Source organism: Arvicanthis niloticus, chromosome 4 (genome assembly GCF_011762505.2).
Source record: "Arvicanthis niloticus isolate mArvNil1 chromosome 4, mArvNil1.pat.X, whole genome shotgun sequence".
NCBI classification, from domain to species: Eukaryota; Metazoa; Chordata; class Mammalia; order Rodentia; family Muridae; genus Arvicanthis; species Arvicanthis niloticus.
The window spans coordinates 8,656,669-8,679,214 of record NC_047661.1 but is presented as its reverse complement, the minus strand read 5'-3'; the positions used below and the strand labels follow the sequence as shown (position 1 = coordinate 8,679,214).

Below are 22,546 nucleotides of genomic sequence, written 5' to 3'. Positions count from 1 at the left end.
CACATCCCTCTACTCCACACATCTCCAGTAGCCAAAGTTTTGGATTATCTAGGAAGTATGCATCAGCAGCTAAGGACGTGGCCAGCTCACAACCGTAAGAGCTACTTCTATTTCTCCCAACCTTGACCCTCTCTTTTTTGTTTTTTTCTTTATTTCTTTTTTTTTTTTTTTTTTTTTTTTTTTTTTTTTTTTTGGTTTTTTGAGACAGGGTTTCTCTGTGTAGTCCTGGCTGTCCTGGCACTCACTCTGTAGACCAGGCTGCCTCAAACTCAGAAATCCACCTGTCTCTGCCTCCCAAGTGCTGGGATTAAAGGCGTGCACCACCACCGCCCGGCTCTTTTTTCTTCCATCGTTTTGTTGCCACTCATAACCATGAAATGAAAGGGCTCTACCATCAGCCAACATTCAACACAGACCCGTGAAGAAAGTCAAGTTCCTTCCATGACATAGCAAATGACTCAAGAGCCAGCAGGAGACAGAATTAATTACTTGTACTGCACAGCCTCAAAGCCCCCCAAGTACATCACAGTGAAAGAGCAAGCCACCTGAGGTATATAGTGGACCAAGAACTCACATGAAGACCAGAACGAAAGAGAAATGGTTTAGCAGGGAACCACATTACAAAGAACAGAGTTAGGAACCAACACAAACCAGGAGACAATGACTCAATCAGCTATAACTAGTAACTTCAGGTCCAAGTCTTCTTTACTCTGGTTTTGGGAATATTCCTGATTTTAACAGCATATCTAAGCTGCTCCAACCCCCCCCCCCCCCCAAAAAAAAAGATTCTAGAGGTAGCCCAACCTGCAAAACAGGACACCCAAGCAGGCCTGATAATCTAATACTTTGAACACACGAGTCTGAGGAGCAAGGAACTGCTAGATTCTTTTCTGGGCATATATGACCTTCAAAGAGACAAAAGACAAAGTTCTAGAAGGCCCAGAAACCCCCTCACATCATTTGGAAAGCCTCACCAATTCAGTATGAGCAGAGTCTGCAGTTTCTACTTCATCAGAGGCTCCAGGTAAAACACTGGTAAGACAAGTGTCCTCAGGAAGGCCCTACCTGATTACAAATAGCCAACTAACTGCATTAAGACATGTCTGCAGACATCTGGTCTAGAAACAAGTGACAGCTCACAGACTCCAGAAAGCCTGGCACAGTGACTCACCTATGATGCCAACACTCAGGAGGCTGAGGGAAGAAGCTCAGGACTAGCCTGAGCTACATTAAAAAAAAAAAAAAAATCAAGGGCATGGAACAATAAATATGACCATAATTTATTTGTCTGTGTTCTACCAATAAGAATGTCAAATTTCTTCCTATTCTGAACACTGATGATAAACTCATAAACATAGAAAATTATATTTCAATATTACCTCAGATCCACAGTTCCCAAGTTCACTGAATTAATAATAAAATATCTTTAATTATAATCAATTTATAGGTTTAAAAAGAATGGTCATAGGACATGGAGGAATGACGCTTTCTCCCTGCTTGCTCACTTTTACAGTACTGCCAAGCACTATAGGTCCAAGCCTGGCACATCATGTTACAGGGTAGCAAGTAGCTTTGTTTCTTTTCCTTTCTTCCTTTAACTGGTTTCAGGGCTAGCTCCACAGGAAGAAACTTCTATCTGGCACTCTAAGTTTGGCCAAGAACCCATGGCTCCAGAGTTCTAAACCCCAGGGGTGGTAATACTATTACATTGCTAAATGGACATAATATCAAAGCAGCTCTAGATACATACATCTGTACCCACATATTAGTGCAGCACTCAGACCTTATGAGAGAGACAGCTTCTTTACGAAGTAGATGATAATTATTGCACAGCTGGTCAGAATATAGAGAAGATCTGTGGAGTATTCAACCATACATGGGTTCCCAGAGTTCAGGGAACAGCAAGAACAAGTGGGTGGGGAGAGACTGCAAGAAGCAGAAGAAGCAGAGGTTCAGCAAGACTATGCTAAATAGTGTCTCTAAACACGACAGGACTGATGCCCTCATAAATTCTCAGCTGCTGTGGCTGCCTATGTAAGACATGCAAAATTACCAAGGACAGGCAACATTCCAGTACAGAAGGCATAGAGGCTAGTCAGCCACCACCCCTAAGTGAGTTAATAATGACAGCTGGTAACTTCTGGGAGAGGGAGTCAGTTGTATTTAGGGGTAGGTCAACAATGCTCCACTGGCCGAACTCACACCAACCTGTATATGAGTAGCAGAAATTGAAGTAATTAGGGTTCAAAAGGTGAATTTAGATGGGGAAGGGGAATGGAAGGGAGTGCACATCAAGTTGAGAAGTAAGAGGTAGAGATATGGGGGAAAATGCAGTCAAGCCTAGGGGAGAAGTATGGAAAATGACTGTACCCTGTTAACAACCCCTGTGTGCTTAGTTATTTCAGTTACTTCTGCACACGCAAACCGTGTCGTTTCGTCCAGGCTTCTATGAATACCAATCACGTCATAAGTTTTTCCTGACATTTATAAATACATGGGAAATGACTGACCCAGGTCTGGAGAAAGTTGAGCGACTTACTTATTTACTAAGGTGGTGACTTTCCTCCTGAAACATCAGTGTCACCAAACACTACATAAAGCAGCACATCTGGAACAAGCATGGTTTTAGATTGCTATAAGCTCAGGCACTTGGCAAAGAGTATCAAGGTTAATCTCTACTGTATAACCATTTGTCAATCTGGGCTACCCAAGAACCTGCCTCAAAAAAAAAAAAAAAAAAAAAATCAACAACAACAACAAAAAAAAAAAAAACCCTACATATTTCAAACACAGCAACACTCTACACTGCCCAATCTTCTCCACTACACTGCTACTTCCCAGACAAAGGGCAGCAGGCTATAAAGATGGTTTGCTGAGGACCAGAGTTCAGCTCTCAGCATCCATATCAGGCAGCTCACAAACACATGTGACTGCAGCTCCACGATACTGGACACCCTTCTCCAGCCTGAGGACTGTACTCCTATCCACAAACCTACACTCAGCACAAACACATATTTTAAAAACATCTCTTTTAATGTTAAAGGGTGTGAGGCAGCAGCCAACACCAACCGAGAACTCCTTGCCAGCCCCGTGCTGACTCCTTTACATGCATTCTTATTTCGATCCTCACAGCCAATCCATGAACAAAGAGCTAATCCTTTACTTCCACTTCCAGATGTGCAAACCAACTGGAATAGTCACATGATCTCACAAAACCATCCACAGATAAATAGGAGGGACAGGAATCAAGCCAGCACTTCCTGGAGCCAGCTCTTCAGCACAGTAACGTGCTAGAGTAAAGTCTGCTGCCAATGCCAACAGACCCTGTCTAGTCTCTAGTTACTGCTCAAGAGAGGGCACTGCCTCAGGAAGGCTGACATACATCTCATAAGGGCAGCAATCTTAGCATGAGAACAGAACATTCAAGTTACTCCAGCTTAAGCTGAAAATGAGATAACACAGATAACTGGAAAGTGAGCCCCTGCATCAGCAATCTAAATTACTTACTAATGGATAAGTACAAGTGACATAGCTCTACGTGATAGCAACTGCAACCAAAAGCAGACTAGAAATCTAATGTCTTCATGGAGTCAATATAGTTCCCATGTTATATAAGATTCACACAGATTCCACACAGCAACGCAATCCCACCAAACCAAAGATTAGCATAATACTAAACCTGCTACCAGCCTAAGAGAATTGGTTTTCACCTGATTAACAAACTTCTGATGAAGCAATGTTTTTGAAATAAGAATACTGAGGTCTTTCTGGACAATAGAACTTTTTATTTCTATTTATCAACTTTAAAAAAGATCCAGCTACAATAAATACCAGCATGTAGTGTGGTGGCACAGGCCATTTACTCAGCATCTGTGAGGCAGAGACAGGTGGATTTCTGTGAGTTCAAGACCAGCCTGGTCCACACAACAAATTCCAGGTTAACCAGAGTTGCATATAGTAAGACCCTGTCTTGAAACAAAAACAAAACCCAACAACAAAAATATTCCAACACATTCCATCACATAACACTCTAATTCTGCCAATGAATCTGAGGAATAAATATCAAGTGCTACAGGAAATGAATGGATGTAGCTCTTTCAGAACTGAATGGAAAGGTGGGGAAAAAATACAGGTCTCCTTAAAGGTTTGCATGTTTGCCATACAGCCCAGGATAGCCTGAACAGGCAATACTCCTGCCTGCACCTCCTGAATTTGGAAATTATAGATCTGAGCTACCAAGTCTGGCCCTTCCCTCTTCTAATTATCCAAATTAAGAGTCTCTTTTCCCTTTTTTTTTTTTACTTTCTTTCTTTCTTTCTTTCTTTATTTATTTATTTATTTAGACAAGGTCTCACTGGCTTTGTAGACCAGGCTAACCTTGAACTTAGAGATCCACCTGTCTCTGCCACCCTCCCTGGAATTAACGGCAACTACAATCAGTCTAGAACATTAAAAAATGCTTAATTGGAGGCTGCAAGATGGTTCAACAGGTTCACTACCAACCCTAAAGATCTGAATTCAATTCCCAGGACACACATGGAAGCAGAGCTGATTCTACCAGGTTGTCCTCTAACTTAAATAAATATACATTCTGGTAAAGTGGAATTTTATAAGAGAGCTGAGCATGCTAATACATGCCTACAATCCCAGCATTTGGGAAACAGAAGAATCCAGCAGCTCAAGACACCAGCATGAGCTATATAATAAGACCCACTGGGTTAACATGAGCCTTTGTCTCTGAAACAAAATAACCAACTTGGAGCTGGCAAAATGGCTGAGACCTATCCCTAGAACCTACATGGTAGAAGAACAAAACTGTCTGTTGCAGTTTGTCCTAACCTCCACACAGTACAACACACACACACATACACACACACATACGCGCTGATACTCACACACAAAATAAATGTTTACTATTTTTAACTGAAAGACTCACATCTCAACACAGAAGTGACATACTGAGCATACTAACAATCATTAGTTGAGTGAGAAAACTTCAGGTAGTAAGTACTTCAGTTCATTACCTTGATACAAATTTACAGAAGCTAAATGATTTCCCCTCTGTAACCATGGTTTGTATGGGGGGTAGGGTGTTAACCATCTGTTGGGCTCAATCCCTGGCAAGAAGAAATAAAAGGGCTGGAAAGATACTTCATGGGCAAAGAGGCACTTGCCACCAGGCCTGAAGCCCTGAATCCAACACCCAGATGCACCAAGAGGGAAGGAGAGCTGACTTTCAGAAGTCAACCTCCACAGGCATGCAGTAGCTGTGGGAGTGCACACATCATAAATGTAAAAAATAATAATAGTTCTAATTGAGAGCCAAGGTAAATCTTGGCTTAGCACTGGATGCATATAAAATGCTGCCACATTCAAGTAAACACAGAGTAATATGGTACAAGTCTGTAAACCTTCTAAAGAGTCACTGATTGTCTCTTCACTCACACTAACTCCTAGAGCATAGAGAAGAAAGAAACCACTAATACCTTTGACCTCAGAGGGAATACAAAGGCCCCAAGTGCTAGGCTATCCAGCATGGGGGGGTTGGGGGGGGGGAACCCGTGAAGTGCATGAACAGACTATTCAGTGCCCTTTTGTAAACCCAGCACTTAAAGGCAGAAGCCAAGATCATCCTCAGCTAGGCATCCAGAAAGAGGCCATCCCACCAGGACTACACGGAATTCAGCTCAGTGAGAGGGTGGGGGGGAAACAAGCAGATTACAGTCTAATTCCTAAAAAGTAAAATTCACTTATTAATTAAATTTTCTAACTACATCTTTACTTAAAATATAGAAAAAGAACAGGTCGTGCGTGCATGGTGCCTGAACCTATAGTCCCAGCATTTGGGAGACAGAGGCAGGAGAATCAGAGTTCAAAGCCAGTCAGGATTACACAAGATATGTAGGAAGGAGGACAAGTTTGAACATCCAGAGTAGTTTCACATAATTACTAAAGCCAGACCTGGTAGACACATCTGTATCCCGGGTAGTTGGAAGGATCGGGAGTTCAAGGTCAAACAGTGCTACAGAATACATTGTCTCTAAACCACAGGAAGAAAATATTAAGTATGCTAGAACAATCATGTCTGACTTCCCCAAGTTCTCTCCTAGCTAGCTCCTCAAGGAAACACAGTCTGCCCAAGCGGCAGACTCCACAGTTCCACTGCCTGCTGCCCACTCACCAGCACCCAGTTTCCTCCTTCCTTTGGGCTCTCTGTGCTGTAGAGGTCATGCATGCTGTGTGCAGCACATTCTGAGCTACAGTTCCCAAGCAGCGCTCAACTCATTTTGTTCACTCAAAATCATGCTGGAAAGCACACATTTTTAAACTCTAAATTAGACATTTTGAAAGGACGTAACATCAAATCAATTAATTGCCTTTAGCATCCATTACCCTCGTGGGTTAGAATGAATACAGCACTGTTGTGCCATAAAAACCTCCAGAGAGAAGATGACGAAGACAAGGGTCTTCTGGTAGATCACACACAGGTACCCTGAATAGCAGACCTACGTTAAATGCCAGCATGTTAAAAATGATGGTTCAAATCAAGCTCCAGTGTTCATCAGAATGTTCTAATCAAAGAAAGCTAAAAACACAAGTTTATTTAGGTATAAGGCTGAGGAAGCCTGTGTTAAAAGGCCAAAACGATTAAATGCTGGCAGGATGTGGTGGTGCCGCTCAGGAGGCAGAGGCAGGACTACTGCAAGTTCCTGACCAGACTATACATCTAGTATATATATGCTATATACTAGTGAAACTACCCAAATGCATACCAAAATATACATACACATTCCAAAGAAATAAAAAGCATCTAGAAAGCAAAGTCCTGTACATCTTTAAAGGGAACAACAGCCAAACTGGCAACATCAAACAGCAACAATGCAGAAGTGGAAAACAGATCGAGACCAGCCTCGGCTGTGCTCAGTTCAAAGGAAGCCTAGGCTACAGGAGAATGAGAGCCCGTCTCAACACACACAAAGGCCAAACTTTTAAGCATCTTATTGGCATACAGACGTTGAACATTGCTAATTAGAAAGACCACAATCTGAAATACTCCAAAAATCCAAAAGCGTATAAGCATCAGCCAGACCCAAACTCCACCCCAACCTCAGGTGACAAGACAGGCAACACTAAATAAAATATGACATTACTTTATGCTGTGCTACAAGGTGCACAGGAGACAAAAGTAACCTTCAGGTTCAGACTCCATTCCATGGCCAAGATCCCATGATGCACATGGAAAAACCTGAGTTAAAAAAAAAAAATCCAAAACATTTCTGAGTCCTAGGCACTTCAGGTAAAAAGCAGTCAGCATGTGCAATGGGACAGAGTTGATTAGGTGACACAATTCCTAACTGGACTCACATTCTCCCTTAATACTGCAGGTACTATTCCAGGTCAAAGAACAAACCTAGCCAGGCAAGATTAGTGCACACCTTTGATCTCTGTCACTTAGAAGGCAGTGGTAGGTGGATGTTCTCCCAACCAGATCTGAGTTCAAGGCTAGCCTAGTCTACAGAGCAAGTTCTAAGACAGCCAGGGTTACACAGAGAAACCATCTGGAGCACAGGACACAAACCTATCCACTTTCACTGAACACTAAGAATGAACCAAGTTTTCTCCCTTGTCCACTCCCAGCAGCATAAAAACTGCAATGACAGAACAGTCCCGAGTCTATAATAAAACTACGTAGGCCCAGGAAGTCTAAGTGAGACTGAGGATTCTGGTACATCAATGCCACGGGCAGAGACATCAGTGCTCACTGTAACACAGGCCTAACAGAAACAACCGATTTTTTTTCATGAAAATAATATTTGAGCTCATGATACAATAATCAAGAGCTTCAACAAATTCTCTAAGTAAAACATGTCTTCCCCTCAGAGGCAGAGACACAGCAGCACACCATGGTACAACATGACCTACCTACACAAAGAAAGCAAAAGAGGGAAGGGGCTGCTCCAGGCATCAAATGCAATGGAACCAGAGAACGTGTCATGACTGCAAAAGACACTTGTCAAGACCTGGAGCTAAAACTAGGGGGAAAAGCCAAGGGAAAGGGAGGGCATGACAAAATTGAAGTGGTAACGGGGACAGAGCTGTAAGATCTGAGAGGCAGGCAGGAGTTCAGCTGCCAGAGAGGAGCATGGGAAGGTGGAACAGGTCAAAAAGAGCCCTAAAAGCCAGGCTGAAGCCCATGACCTTGGTAGGACAGTTGGCAAGAGGCAACCATTTTGGGTTTTCCAGGGGGTACCTAACGGATGAAAATCAGTTAAACAATTGACACTGTCAGTTACAGTAGATAAGAGAACAAATCTGTTCAGAAAGACAGTAACACAAAGGCTAAACAAAACTCTCTCACATCCATGGACTTCCTGTGGACTCAATGCCAGAAGACACTGGCCTCAGAGCTCACCACCTGAGCCTCTGATCCTCAGTTAAATTTAGGGTACCAGTTGCTCATACTGTCACGAGGACTTGTCAAAGCACCAGTACAGATCTCACACACTGACACACAGTATTAGTGGCACCGAGGACTACTACCTAAACAAGTATTCCTGAGGAAAGCTGTCTTGGCGGCTTTAGACACGGAGTGCAGATTCAAAGCTGGTCAAAGCCGGAGAGCAGAAAAACATCTACCTGTAATACACACTGCAAGTCCTGCTGAACTCAGCTTCAAGAATTCCTTTTTAGCTAAACACTTGAAAACTGTTTTCAGTGGGACACCCAAATTTGAAGCCTTAACCACAACTGTCAGAAGAGACAGTAAGCAAGGCATGGGACCAACCCTGTACCCCACCTCACCCACCGACCCCCACACTGCCCTGTATCCACATCACCCAAGAAAATGGATGAGCCCAGGAAATGTTGACAGTACAGTCTAATTTTGAGAATAAATAAATTATGCTGTTCATTTCAAGAATGTTGCCCAGGAACTTAGGAAACAGACCTGCCAAGGGCTTTTCATGGCATTATGCCCCCATGGAAAGGAGTAACAAGAAGTAAAATGTAATACAAAGAAGCTACCTCCCAACCCAATGCACAGTTTGACACTCTGGCAATACGTGGTGTGTCAAACACTGTTCGGAACATTACACATCTAGCTTCGTTGTCTCAACTCTGTGATACAAGGGGAAATCTTAAGGCATAAGTACTACCCTCCAAGTAGATCACCTGAAAGAGACAGAGACTGAGTAGTTATCAAAAGCACCCTTGCTCAGACCACTACAACACAACACAACATGCAGTAACCTTCAGTTGTGTAGACTGTTGGCTACACTCTGCTCTCCATTCTTAATACTCTCTTCCCACCACCAGGATTTGGAGGCTACATTATTAGGAAAAACAGTAACTGACAAGACACCACACCTCAGCAGACAGTTACAGGGCTTAAGCAAGATGCCAGGACTCCTAGACTATTCATCCAACCACTCCATCACCTGACAGAGGTACCTCAGAGCTCATTCCAATTAGAAACAAGAAGTCTGTCAGGAAATCAGAAATGCAAGTGTGGCAAGGCAGCAGGGAAATGTGTCATAAACAGTCATCTAGAAAGAGCATGGCACAAGGGTCAAAAAGGCCTGGGTGGAGGCTTCTTCGAAGCCAATAATAAACACCTTGGAGCTCCTTTCCATCTCCTCAGAGAAAGCCAACACTACAGACTGACCACAGGGGATCAGTCTGAATGTCTGAATGACAGCAGCAGTGCCTCCCACCTTCCTGAAGATTGCTCAGGCAGAGTCCCTGTCTTCTGGCTCTCTGGTAAAAGGGCAATTAATTGTACTTTTACTATGTAGGATGCCACAGGCAGTTCCATAGTCAGACCTCCTGACCATCATCACTGGTCTCTGTTGGTGGCAGTTCAGCAGGCAAAGTGAAGGACCAGGGTAATGAGGTCAAAATGTAAAAAGTCTCCTGCTCACTGCTTTCCTCTTCCCACTTCAGGGATGTACACTGTAAATATTTCTGAAAATGAGTCAAATTCACATGTACTAGAAAAGCAGTTGTAAGCAGAGCCAATGTTTCCACCATCTCTCTCAGGAGTTCCAAAGCATTTCTGTTTTTATGTATCAAACTTAACAAACTGTTTCAACTCCATCTACATGGGTTCAGTCAATGTCCACAGGAACCATCCTAGTTTTGAGAAACTATGTGGAGAAACTTCGGATGGGAACTAGCACTCAACAGGTTCAAGTTTCAAAGGTCCTTGTGTCACACCCTTTCATCGGAGACCCCATGTTTATGAAGCAGTAGCTTCCTTCCTGCTTACTAGCTTGAAAGCTTACCAGTTTCACAGGAAGCAGTTATTTCTGGATCTCTTGGCAGACAGGTATTATGATAATCAGTCTTGCAAAAACCTTAATTAGGAAGGAGACTTCAAGTTCCAAAAGAGGTTCTTGGGTTTATGTAAAAAAGTTAAAATGTTTAACCAGTCAATTCAAAATATAATCTCAAGATTGGGCAGTAGCTCAGGGGTGGAGCACTTGCCTGGGGTAGCTACAGTGAGACTCTAGGCTCAATTCCCAATATTGGGGGGCGTGGAGGGAGGGGCAAAACAAAACAAACACTCCATTTACCACCGGAGTCTCCTATGTTAACAGGTACAGATTGGAAGTGTGCTTCAAAGACAGGGTGAACTGCAAGAATTTTGACGTCATTAACAAGTTAATTAAGTTGCTTAGCTTTTTACACATATTATCTTCCCTCACAGGATTAGCGTTTGTCCGAAATTCTAGAGGGCCGACTCTTCAAACGAAAGGAAACACGAAAAATAATTTGAGTGTTTAAAGTTTATGATTACTGACTTTATGCCATGCAGACCAGCAAAACTACGAGAGAAACATTCAAAGCAGCAGAAAAGCCTCTATCTACTTAGACACGAAGGTCACACAGGACCTGCCCAACTCCTTTCAGGCACGCCTGCGACCTACCACCCCTCCCCCACAGCTAAATGCCAACTGTTTCTAGAACTCTCAGTGATAATTTGGGAAGTTTGCCATTAACTCCCACGATCCAATCCAACTGATACACAGTGTTTTTGTGCAGATAAAGATGCCCTACTTTCCCAGACTATAAACTTAATAAAGTGGTGAGAACACGCAGTCCCAGGAAGTCAGGATTACTGAAGTGCTCCAATAAGCATTGGTCTTATTTAACAAAACTGAACGTGAATCACACAGTGAAACCCAAAACTCATTCACTACCTTCAATGGACTATCAAGATCCTGCAGAACGTTTTAGCTAAGTCAAGTCAGTAAGATAGGGCTTTGTGTTGTTGCTCCAAAAACGGAGCTTACTTTATACTAGTGGGGGAGATTTCCATCTCAGGATTCAAACTAGAAATAACACATCATTTCATCCACCGTACCTTATTAACCTGTTTAGACCAGCATAAGGTTCTTATATGGGAAAACAAGAAAGCCAGCAGTAAACTTCACTAATTAACTAAATGGCATAAGTAGGAAAACCCTTCACCCTGGGGCCAGTGAAGTCCAAGGTTTTAAGAAAACTCCAGACTCTTAAAGAAATGTAGTGTTTAGCCACATTCCAACACTTCTGTGTGATCACCAAATTATTTTCAGTGTTGGGTAACCTAACAAAGAGAGCGTTTCTTAAAAACCACCCAAGCCAAATGTTACACAGAACACACCATTTTCACAACCTAAATTTAATCCAAACTGAGAACTTCCAAAATTAACGAACACTCTAACACATGCATGATTCGCCTCGAGCTGCCTTTCAACATGGAATTACTTAATGAAAGTCAGTCCCCGTTTAAAAAAAAAAAAAAAAAAAAAAGACATTGGTTGCAAAGAGGAAGTCACACAGCAAACATTCACAACGTGGCCTCTATACTGTCAGAAGATAATGTGACTTGTGTGCCACCCCAAAACTTACCAGGAAGCTGGCAATAAGTTTGCCAACTGTATACACTTCTGACCCAACTTTACCGAGGCTGTGGCCAGGGCCTCCTTGTGGAGAGGCCACAGGCACAAGGTGCCCACACGCGCGTCCTGAGCGAGCGAGGCAGGGCCGCGCCCCTCCCCCGCCCGCGCCCCAACAGCCGCCCGCGGTCCCCGCCGCCTCCCGGGGTCTCCGCGCGGCACAGCCCGAGGGGTGCGCGACCGGGCGACTGCAGCCCGCGCGCCCGAGCGCGGACAGGCACCCATCCCGAGCCCTGCCCGCTCCCCCGCTATGCCAGCATAGGGCGGCTGCGGACCCGCATCCAGCCTGCGCCCCCAACGCCCGCTCGCCGGGGCCCAGCGCCTCCCGCAGCCCGGCCACCAGGACCCGGGGGGCAGCACGTGAGCGCAGCCGCCCCTCCCCCGCGCCCAGGCCAAGTTCGCGGCGCCCGCCGCCCCGGACCCGCGCTCACCTGCTTGGCGACGCTGTCCCTTCCAGGACGCGCGGCGCTCCCCTCCTGGCCGCCGACGGCACCCCGAGGCGCCCTGGGGTGCGGGCGCTGACAGCCGGGCAGCGGGTCCGGCGGGGGAGGGGCGCGGGGGCAGGGCGCAGCACCGAGGCAGGAGGGGAGCTGTTACTAAGGGAGAGAGCCAAGCGCGCGAGCGGCCAACGGCTCCGGCTCGGCACCGGGGAGCGCGGGGACCAGCCAGGCACAAATGAGCTCCGGGCCCGCGGCGGCGGCGGCGGCGGCGGCCGCGCAGCAAAACAAACCCGAGCGGCCTGCGCCCGGCGCGCGGGGAGGGAGGAGGGACAGGAGAGGGGGAGGGGAGGAGGGGGAGGGGAGGAGGACCCGAGGAGGGGGGAGGGGAGAGACGAGGGGAGGGGCGCGCCCGGAGGGGGAGGGGAGGAAGTGAGGGGAACCCGGGAGGGGGGAGGGGAGCCCGGTGGTGGAAGAGGAGAGCTGTGCGGGGGAGGGGAGCCTGGAGGAGGGGTGGGGAAAGGGACTGTGGAGGGGGAAGGGAGCCCAGAGTAGGACAGGCGAGGGGGAAGGGAGCCTGAGCCTGGGATGGGGGAGGGGAACCTCAGCGGGGAGGGGGACCTGGGAGGGGAAATATAGGGGGAAGAGCACGGGTGGGGGAGGGGCACGCCGGAGGGGCGGGGCCGCGGCGGAGGCAGCGCGGCGGTGGGGGTGGCGGCCGGCTAGCCGTTCCACACTCGGCTTCTTCACTCTCTGCGCTCTCCCTCCACCCAGCCTCCCTGGCTCGCTCGCGGCGCTGGGGGCTGGGCTCGCCGCGCATTAGTTCCTGAGCCCGCAGCCTGTGCTGTCCCGCGGCTTGGGTGGCGCTCCGGTCCCTTCGCCCGGAGCAATTCTGCGAGCCGCGGCCGCTCGATCCCCGGAGGCGGCGGGCAGGTGCGGGAGCTCGGCATGGGCTCCGCACGGACTCCGCGTGCAAAGCGCCGCACACTGCGATCCGCGTAAACACGCCTGCTCCGAAGTGTACCTGAAAAGGGGCTTCGCCTGCCCTGAGCAAATCCTAGGATGGGACCCGGAGCACCGAGCGCGGGGAGACGCGCGCACGGCGAGAGGGGTTTGGTGAAAACGCAAAGCTGTAATGGAAGTTTGTGCGCCCAAGTGTGCGACTTGTGTGCTGGGTCTATCGGGAAGGTTTGATCGATCAGTTCTCATTGAGCGAAAATAAAGCCATAGAATGAATGTTCACTAAGTATGCACCGCGGTGTGGTATCCACGGGAGTTTATGTCCTCTACTTTCTGCATGCGTCTGGCACGTGAAGGCGGTTTCTAAAGTACAGTTTGGCTGCTCAATAATGTCAAAAGTGACTGCGGGAGCGCAGAGGATTTTAAATACTGCGGTGACCTTGCTGAGCCTTCCAGAGACCTGGGGCGGAAGAGGCAGCATTCCTTTTAATTCTAACATGTATCTTGAAATTCTGCTTTTCTGTTACTATCTTTAAAAATACTTTGCAGCCTTCTTTGGTGAAAGGTTCTAGTTTCAGGTTGTCAAAACATTGGGAAACGTGTATTCCTGTCAAGCAGTGGTCTTTAGTGCTTCAAACATAAATTTTCAAACAAAGTATCATTTGAAATAACTTTCACAACCGTAGACTGTGCCGCCTAACCAACTCCGTGACTAGACTAGATTTCTTTCAGCCAAGGTCAGTGACTCTCTGATGATGGGCCCCTCCCTGGAGACGTCACTCGGTTGCATGTTATGACAGGCAGAGCTGGAAGAGAGTGGAAGGGCCACCAAAGAAAGTCTATGGAGTTGGAAACGCCCTTTCTACCAGAAAAGTTCAAAGCCTGAGCCTGGGTGTCCCTGGAGCTATTGTCACATGTGAAAGAGGGAATGTTAGATTAAACAATGTCACCTGATGAGAATGTAGATTATGCTGGGTTTCCAAAACACTGCTGGACATTTAGGGAAACTGCAGAGGAAGCCAAAGCTGAGGCAGGCCTTCTGCTGCCCAGAGAATTTAGTATTTTCCCATGTGTGTAAGAACTGCCCCCTGGTATGTTGTCTGATCAACATAAACCTCACACTGCAATGCAGGTTCTTTGTCGAAAACACCCACTATTTTAGGGTGTTGGGATGGCTAGAGGGAGCTAAGATTCCCAGCCCTTGTCCTAAACAACAGCTACAAGAAAATCAAACCACACTTTGATTGGATAATGATGTTCACCAGTCTTTACAGCCGGCTCCAAGCAGGTGATTCCCAACCTCCCATGAGACATCTCTTCCAAAGACCATCCTCCTTCCAGGCAGAAGCTCTTACAGCCTGAGCTAGGTTGCTCCTCAAGTTTTTTTGTGTGCACTAGACAATGAGGGTGAGAACCTGTTCATTTGGTAGGTGTACATAAACTGCTTTATTTGAATGTCATGACAGAAGTCACCAAGGTTGGGGGGTCTGTACCTTAAACTTGCTCCAGTAAAGTGCCCTTTCAGGCTTTTTGTTTTTATGTTTTGTTTGTTGGTTGGAGTTTTGGAAGATTTGCTTTCATGGTTTGTTTGGTCTTTTGTGTGTGTTTGATTCTGAGGATTTTCCTGCATAGCTGAGGCTGATCTCAAAGTCTTGACAATCCTCCTGTCTCACCCTCCCAACAGCTAGGAGGATCTCTTACCATTATTAAACAGTAATTGGGCCTTTGAGGTAGCTCAGCAGATTGACATGCCACCTGCCAAGTTTACAGTAGAGCAAAACTGGAGGCAAGAGAGACCTTGAGGCACACCTTTAATCCCAGCACACAGGAGGCAGAATCAGGCAGACAGACGTCTGAGTTGAGGCCAGTCAGGTCTACATGGTTAGTTCCAAGCCAGCCAAGGCTACGTACCCTGATCCAAAAATAAGGAAGAAAGTTAGAACCAAATCCTGAAGGTTGTCCTCTGAGTCCATACTCTATATTCACATACACTTAATACACAAAATCAACAGAATCCCAACATTCTTTCAGATGTTCTCCTTCCTCCCCCCCCACCCCCCACAAAAAAAGCGCCTAAATGTGGAAAATATTTGAGCCTCCCTGCTCACCTGACCCTGGAGCTTGGCTGCTATAGTTTCTGGATTCTGGAACCCATCTGAAAACTCAGTGTAGCTTCAGGATTTCTTATGTTTTGTTTTTTCTAATCTTGAGTGTGAAGTGGGGGGGGGGGGGGGGGGGGAGGAGAGACAGAAAGAGACAGAGAACTTTTCTTTGGGAGATAAAACACTCATCTATTCACCCACAACAGGGAACCTACAACAAACCAAAGTACAGACCACCAGCAAACTCCAACTTGGTGACCAATGAGCTTTATTGGAGTTCTTTACAGGTACAGAAATGACTCAAAGACAGCTGCATCACCAAAGCCCACCCAAGCATAGGTGACAACTCACAAAGCTGGGAACCTGGAGCACAGCACACCGTCTGCAGACACTCAACAGGTTAGAGAGTGTCATTTCTATGTACCTCAGTTGTTCTAAACCTCTTCCATGCAGCTCAGCTGGTCTCTACTTCATCCAAACAGATGGTCTGGTCTTGGACTCTGGTTTACAACTTTCCTCCTCTCAAAGTCTTAGTGGCTCAGCTTCACTTTCTAGGAGAGGGACTGTCAGCTTTTATTTACCAGTGAATCTGATCAGTTTTAGGGGGTTCTTAAAGATAGTTTTGCTTACGTCACTGCTTGAGCATACAGGCTGCATGGAGTGCTTTAATCTCTGTTTTACAACTGCTCTGGATTGGGCAAAGACAGCTATGGCCAACTGTCACATAGCCATTTTAAATGTGGCTCCAGGGAGAAGAAGGGGGATGTTCCCCCAAACCCCCGCCCGAGGGTTAGAGTAGAGTGGCCGTCTCTGATTGGCTAGGAGAACAAGGGAGATGAGGTAGCAGGCTTTTCCTCATGTAGCTTGGTGGGTTTGAGAGACTATATCAGGACCAACACCTATGGAATGTGATCACAGGTCAAGGAGCACAGTGACAAAGTCATTGCTGATGAGCAGAGGTCACAAGGAGTACACCCTGCACAGATGGAGAGAGAAGCTCAGGTGCTGAGCTGTGGTCAAGCTGTTCATTAGTCTTGACAGCACAGTTTGGGAGCCCAAGAACCACAGAAGCTCTGCACAAATCAGAAGGAAACAGAAACCAGCCAGTGCACCGGAAAGGATGCCTACGGAAGCCCGGCTAGCATGAGCCACTGAGGAGTGTTAGGGTGAATGAAAGACACAAGTTAAAGCACGGGGCTAATACTTGTGGTACGATGCATCTACATACTGTTGTTTTGAATATTTTAATTATATGGGCTACATAATATAAACATTTTAAAGCATCATAGTGGTTAAAATCTTGCTATATAATGCTCCTTGGGTAAAGTGTTCTCAAAGTAAGACAACTTATAGTTTAGCCAGTGTGTGTGTGTGTGTGTGTGTGTGTGTGTGTGTGTGTGTGTGTGTGTGGAAATAGTACCAGATGAGCAAATGAGCAGCCTCTCTGGCCCTAAAACTTACTTCTTGTTCTCTCCCTCTCCTTCTCCCTCTGTCTCAAATGGTCCAGACTACTGTTCTTGAATTCATTCCATAGCAGAGGATGGTTTGAACTGCTCCTACTGTTTCTACCTCCCAAGTTCTTGGATTATAAATGTGCAGCACTAGCTTCACTTTAGGCAGTGCTGGAGATGGTCCCTAGGAACAAGGCAATCATTTTCCCAACTGAATTACCAACTAAGAGATGTTTCTTAATGTGTCCCTTTCCTATAGAACTTCTTAGTGGTAATAATCTGTCCTTTTTAGAAACATAACATTTATATTTAAACCATTAAAAATTTGTAACTTTTTTTGTGAATTTGTACAGGTCTAATTATTGCTTGAATTTTGCCTTTGATTTTGTACGTTGGAATGGCTAAAGGTTGAGGTGATGAACATTTCATTCTACAGTTGTGCTGTAGCCCATTTATCTGCATCTCTAAGATGCAGATGCTGAAGAAATAGTTCAGGGGTTAAGAGTGCTTGCTGCTCTCGCAGAGAACCCAAGTGGCTTACAACTGACTATTAACTCTAGCTTCAAAACTCTAGCTTCACACACACACACAGTTGTAAAACAGTTTCCTTGAGATTAAAGCACTCCACTCAGCCCACCCTCGTGGTGACAGTGTGGTAGATAGGCAGAAACCATCTCCCACTCTGGCGTCTCGTGGCTGCCAGGGCCGGTGTTCTGGCCCACCTGAGCTGCAGCAGGAGCAAGAACATGCCACAGCTCGTGGCCTCAGGCCTTGCCTGGTCAGGAAGATGCCAGCTCTGTAACTACGAGCTAGATCAGGTGCCACTGATTTAAATGTTACCAGTAACACAAATCAGGTCCCAAGACAGCAACCCTGTCTTGAAAAACCAAAAAAAGAAAAGGGGCTAAAAAGACAGCTTATCAGTTAAGAACTCATGCCAAGCAGCTCACAACCGCCTTGAACTTCAGCTCCAAGGGAGTCGGTGTTTCCTTCTGGCCTCCACAGGCAACTGAACATATCTACATACAGATGCGCACGTACACATAGAATTTTTAAAATAATAAAAATCTTGAAAGAAAAAAATCACAGTTATAAACTATTCATATCTCTCATAATATGGAAGTAGCAGATTATATCCTGTTCATGATTCAGTCAGAACAGAAAGCCAACCATACACAGCAAATTGTCTTACCAACCACCTACTTTTATTGAGAGTCTTGTACTGTTCTGGCAGCATGAAACGCTTCATACTGTGTTCACACAGTATTCATTCAACAAATATTTATCAAATGCTTAGTGTGAGAAGGCATTCCAAAGCTGTTTACAGTGAACCAAACAGCCCCTATGCTTTATGGAGTTTACATTTTAGTCTTGTACTAAGGGGGGAAGGAGGGAAGAGCATAAAGAAACTTTCAAAAATATATCCACGTTGAACAATTGAGGCTTTGTTGGCTCTGCTGCTAGAGAGCTTACCTATCGTGTGTGAAGTCAGGGTTTCATCCTCAGCACTACATAAAGTAGATTAAAGGAGATCAGATATCCAAGGTCATTCTAACTACACATAAAGTTTGTGGCCATCTTGGACTATGTGAAATTGTCCAAAAAAAAAAAAAAATTAAGTTGCTGTCTTACTTTGAGTTTCCATTGCTATGAAGGGACACCATGACCAACGCATGTCCTTATAAAGAACATTTAATTGGGGCTGGCTCACAAGTTCAGAGGTTCAGCCCATTATCATCAAGGCAGTAGCATGGCAGTGTCCAGGAAGGGATGGCTCAGGAAGAGCTGAGAGTTCTATATCTAAAGGCCACTAGGAGAAGAATGGCTTATCCACAATGGGCAGAGTTTCAAAGCCCACCCCCACAGTGATGTCCTTCCTTCTACAAGGTCACACCTCCTAATAGTGCCACTTCCCATGGGCCAAGCATATTCAAACCACCACAGTTGCATTATGGTTTAACTTTTGTCACAAAGAATATAAAATGGCTCGGTGAGGTTTGTCCTTTTACTGCTGACCGAGAGTTGGAAACATTTGAATAAGCTGTCAAAGACCGAGCTTTGGGGGCCAGAGAGATGGCTTACGAAAGTGCTTGCCTTGCAAGCTTGAAGCCCTAAGTTCGATCATCACCACCCACGCAGATGCTGAGCATGAGCCAAAAAGATGACTCTTGGTAAAGCTGCTTTCTGTGCAAACCTGATGAGTTCAACCTCCAGAACCCATTGAAAGAAAGGAGAAAAACAGCTACATGAAGATGTCCTCTGATGTCCACATGCATGTGTACATGTGCCCCACACATATACACGCGCATAAGCTCAAGCATATACACAAAGTGTACAAACATGCATACACACAAAAAAGCTACATTGCTCTACTCTATAGCATACCGCCTCCATGCAGCAGTGGCTTTTCAGGGTCTCACTGTCACAGTCAAGTCCAGCCCCTGGTGGACGTTCTCCTCTCTAGCATTGCACATACCAGGAATTAGGTAACCACACTGAAGAGTGAAATAACAGTAAAGCTTAAGCATGGTGTGTTGGTTTAGATAGCAAAGGCTGCTGAGTTATGTTGACACATGAGCAGAACTTTAAGGACCGGGCATCAGAAAAGGAGCCTTATAGGTAGAGGGGACATTAAGTACATGGAAACAAGAAAAACACAACTGGCCGGGCAGTGGTGGCGCACACCTTTAATCCCAGCACGTGGCAGGCAGAGGCAGGTGGATTTCTGAGTTTGAGGCCAGCCTGGTCTACAGAGTGAGTTCCAGGACAGCCAGGACTACACAGAGAAACCCTGTCTCGAAAAGCAAAAACAAAAAAAACCCAACAACAACAAAAAAGAAAAGCACAACTGCTGTATCCTGGAAACAAGAACAAATGTCAACTGCTTGGTATGAAGCAAAGAGGGGTAAAGGGGCCTTTCACTTCTCAGACATAGAAAGCCGCAGAAAAGCCTTGAGCAAACACACTGCTTGGCCCTCTTCCTTTACAGAACATGGCTCTGGTTCCTACATAGAGTACCAAGTGCAAGAGGGTGCTAAGGACTCACAAAAATCAAATCCGAGAGATGGTGTCAGATACTAGTTAGAAAAATTAGATCGTGTACAGGCAGGGTCTTACTCTGTACCCAGGATGACCCACAACTCGGTGTTTGGAGGCTGGCCTTGAGGTCTGTGCTCCTCCTATCTCAGCCGCCAAGTACTAACAGTAGAGGTGTAAGTCCCTGTATCTGACTCAGTGATGCACTTGTCAAGATAACAAATGGAGTCCAAAGATGATCACTAGGTGTAGACCAAGGATCTAGAAGAAGGAAGTTGCCATTTTCAGAGGTGGAGAAGAGGGGATCAATTTTTAAAAACAAGTATTTGTTTTTATCGTTTGGTGAGTATGAAATGTCTCCAGGAAAATGCAGGACCCAACAGACAGATTTGTACATCTGGTGTTCCAAGGCAACCGGAACTGGAGAAGTGACTTTAAGACTCGCTAAGAAGTTTGGCAATCTAGATTCAACCTTAGGGACAGATAATAGATTCTCAAAAGTTATCCTCTGACCTCTACGTGAGTGCTGTGGCATCTGCACACATGTACACCCACACACGTGATAAATGTAATTTAAATAAAATGATGGGTATAGACACAGTAAACTAAACAGTCAATGTAAAGAATACTGAGTTATCTGACAGCTCCAAGTGTCTTGTGTTCCACATGCTTTGTTCTGTTTTGTTGTTGTTTTTGTTTGTTTCTTTGTTTTCAGACAGGGTTTCATATAGCCCAGGTTGACCTGAAACTCACTATATAGCTGAGGATGACCTTGAACTTCTGATCCTCCTGACTCAATTTCTTTTCAAGACAGGTGTTTCAAGACAGGGTTTCTCTGTGTAGCCCTGGCTGTCCTGGAACTCACTCTGTAGACCAGGCTGGCCTCAAACTCAGAAATCTGCCTGCCTCTGCCTCCCAAGTGCTGAGATTAAAGGCGTGCGCCACCACCGCCTGACCTGACTCAACTTCTATAGTACTAGGATTTTGCTGATGCACCACCAAGCCTGGCTTAAATGTTTTTTTTGTTTGTTTGTTTGTTTGTTTGAGATGGGATCAGGTAAGCTTTGAACTCACAGAGATAGATAAACCTGCTTTTTCCCACATGTGCTGGCATCCAAAGTCTGTTCCACCAAGCCCAGCTATTTTTTTTTTTTTTTTTAATTAGGAGTGTCCTGTTCAACATATGTAATCACGGGTCAGTACACAGTGACTTTGTATACATGAGAATACTGACTAAAGCCATGGGCAGTGTTAGTTTCTCTCATCTGTAACATTGTAATGCATGGTGCAAGCACTTTCAAGACATATTGTAAAAGGCAATGTCTTCCTTAGGATAGCATAAAGGCCAAACATTCCTCACAGTTTTGGAGATGAGGAGGCCTGAGTTCAAGGTATCAACATGGTCAGGTTCTGGTGACCCTTCTCCCTCCGTTCTAACAGCAGAGAAAGGAAACAAGGTCTTTCTGTCTCTTATTTGGGCCCTGGACCCACAGTCGGATGCACAACATAATGAAGTCAAATAGTGGATCCCAGGTCATGCTGCAGGGAAGCCAAGAACACAAACTTAAGGCTTCTGCTAACACAGTCTCCATTTCCGTGGTGGGAGACTTTCAAGTCTACACAAGAAAGGGCAAAGGATTTCTGGGTCGGGGCGGGGTGGTAGAAGGAAAACAAAACAAAGCAACCTTTGATGTTTGGGCTGCAGATTTGGCTCAGTTGGTTGAGCAACTACTTAGCATTGGGGGAACAAAGCTGGAGGTTCCACTGTTTACAGTGGCACACATGGAAAATCCCAAAGATGTAGAAGTGGAAGCCGAAGGATCAGATGTTCAAGATTGTCCTTGACTATAAAGAAAATGTGAGGCCCATATTCTAAGTGAGCAGAGCTGCTTAATGGAAAGGAGCGCATCAGTGGGATGTGTGTCACGGGATTCCTACCCAAGCACAGGAAAATATGCATGAGCTACAGATAGAGCTGGTCAGTCATGTGGATGTCCTCTGGGGTCTCAATTGTATTAGAGTATGTACTGATTAGAAAAACAACGTGAGTAGCCATTCTCTCTTGCTCTGCCCACCACCTTCCTGTGACCACATGACAACATGGTTACAGGGTCTCCAGTCTACAGTAATCTTATTAGTGATACATTTGAAAACCTGACTGTTCTTTTAACCTTTGAGATTAAAGTTATAGAGCCTAGCATAGCAACATTCGCCTGTGATCACACCGGAGCCTAAGGCCACAAGTTCAAGGCCTGCATAAGCTAAGAGTGAAATGCTGTGTCAAAATGACAAGTAAAAGGTAAAGATTAAGACTCCATCCCTTTTAGAGGTATGCAGTAGTTTGGTTAATTAAATTCCCGTGTATTTAGCTGCATGTGTACATTTGAGAGTCCAATAGTAGAGGTACACACCTTTAATCCCAACTTTGGGGAAGCAGAGGCATGTGGGTCTTCACATTCAAGGCCAACCTGGTCTACAGAGTGAGTTCCAGCATAGCCAGGGCTACACAGAGAGCCATGTCTTAAAACAAAACACCACCACCACCAAAAAAAAAAAAAAAAAAAAAAAAAAAAAAAAAAAAAAAATCAGAAAACAAACAAATAAAAAGCTTAAATTGT

The 22,546-nt window shown here is 45.4% G+C and overlaps 1 protein-coding gene across 3 annotated transcripts in view; it reads right to left on the bottom strand.

Moving 5' to 3' along the window:
- Tbl1xr1 (TBL1X/Y related 1) overlaps nucleotides 1–12,512 on the bottom strand; it is a 132,597-nt gene extending 120,085 nt beyond the window's left edge. Inside the window, exon 1 of one of the 3 annotated variants that reach the window (XM_076932189.1) lies at nucleotides 12,374–12,512. The gene's annotated coding sequence lies outside the window, so the exon portion shown is untranslated. Of the gene's footprint in view, nucleotides 1–11,895; nucleotides 12,046–12,373 lie in introns of those variants that run through there. The other 2 variants (XM_034499999.2, XM_076932188.1) reach the window with 2 other exon arrangements.
- Nucleotides 12,513–22,546: the final 10,034 nt, after the last annotated feature.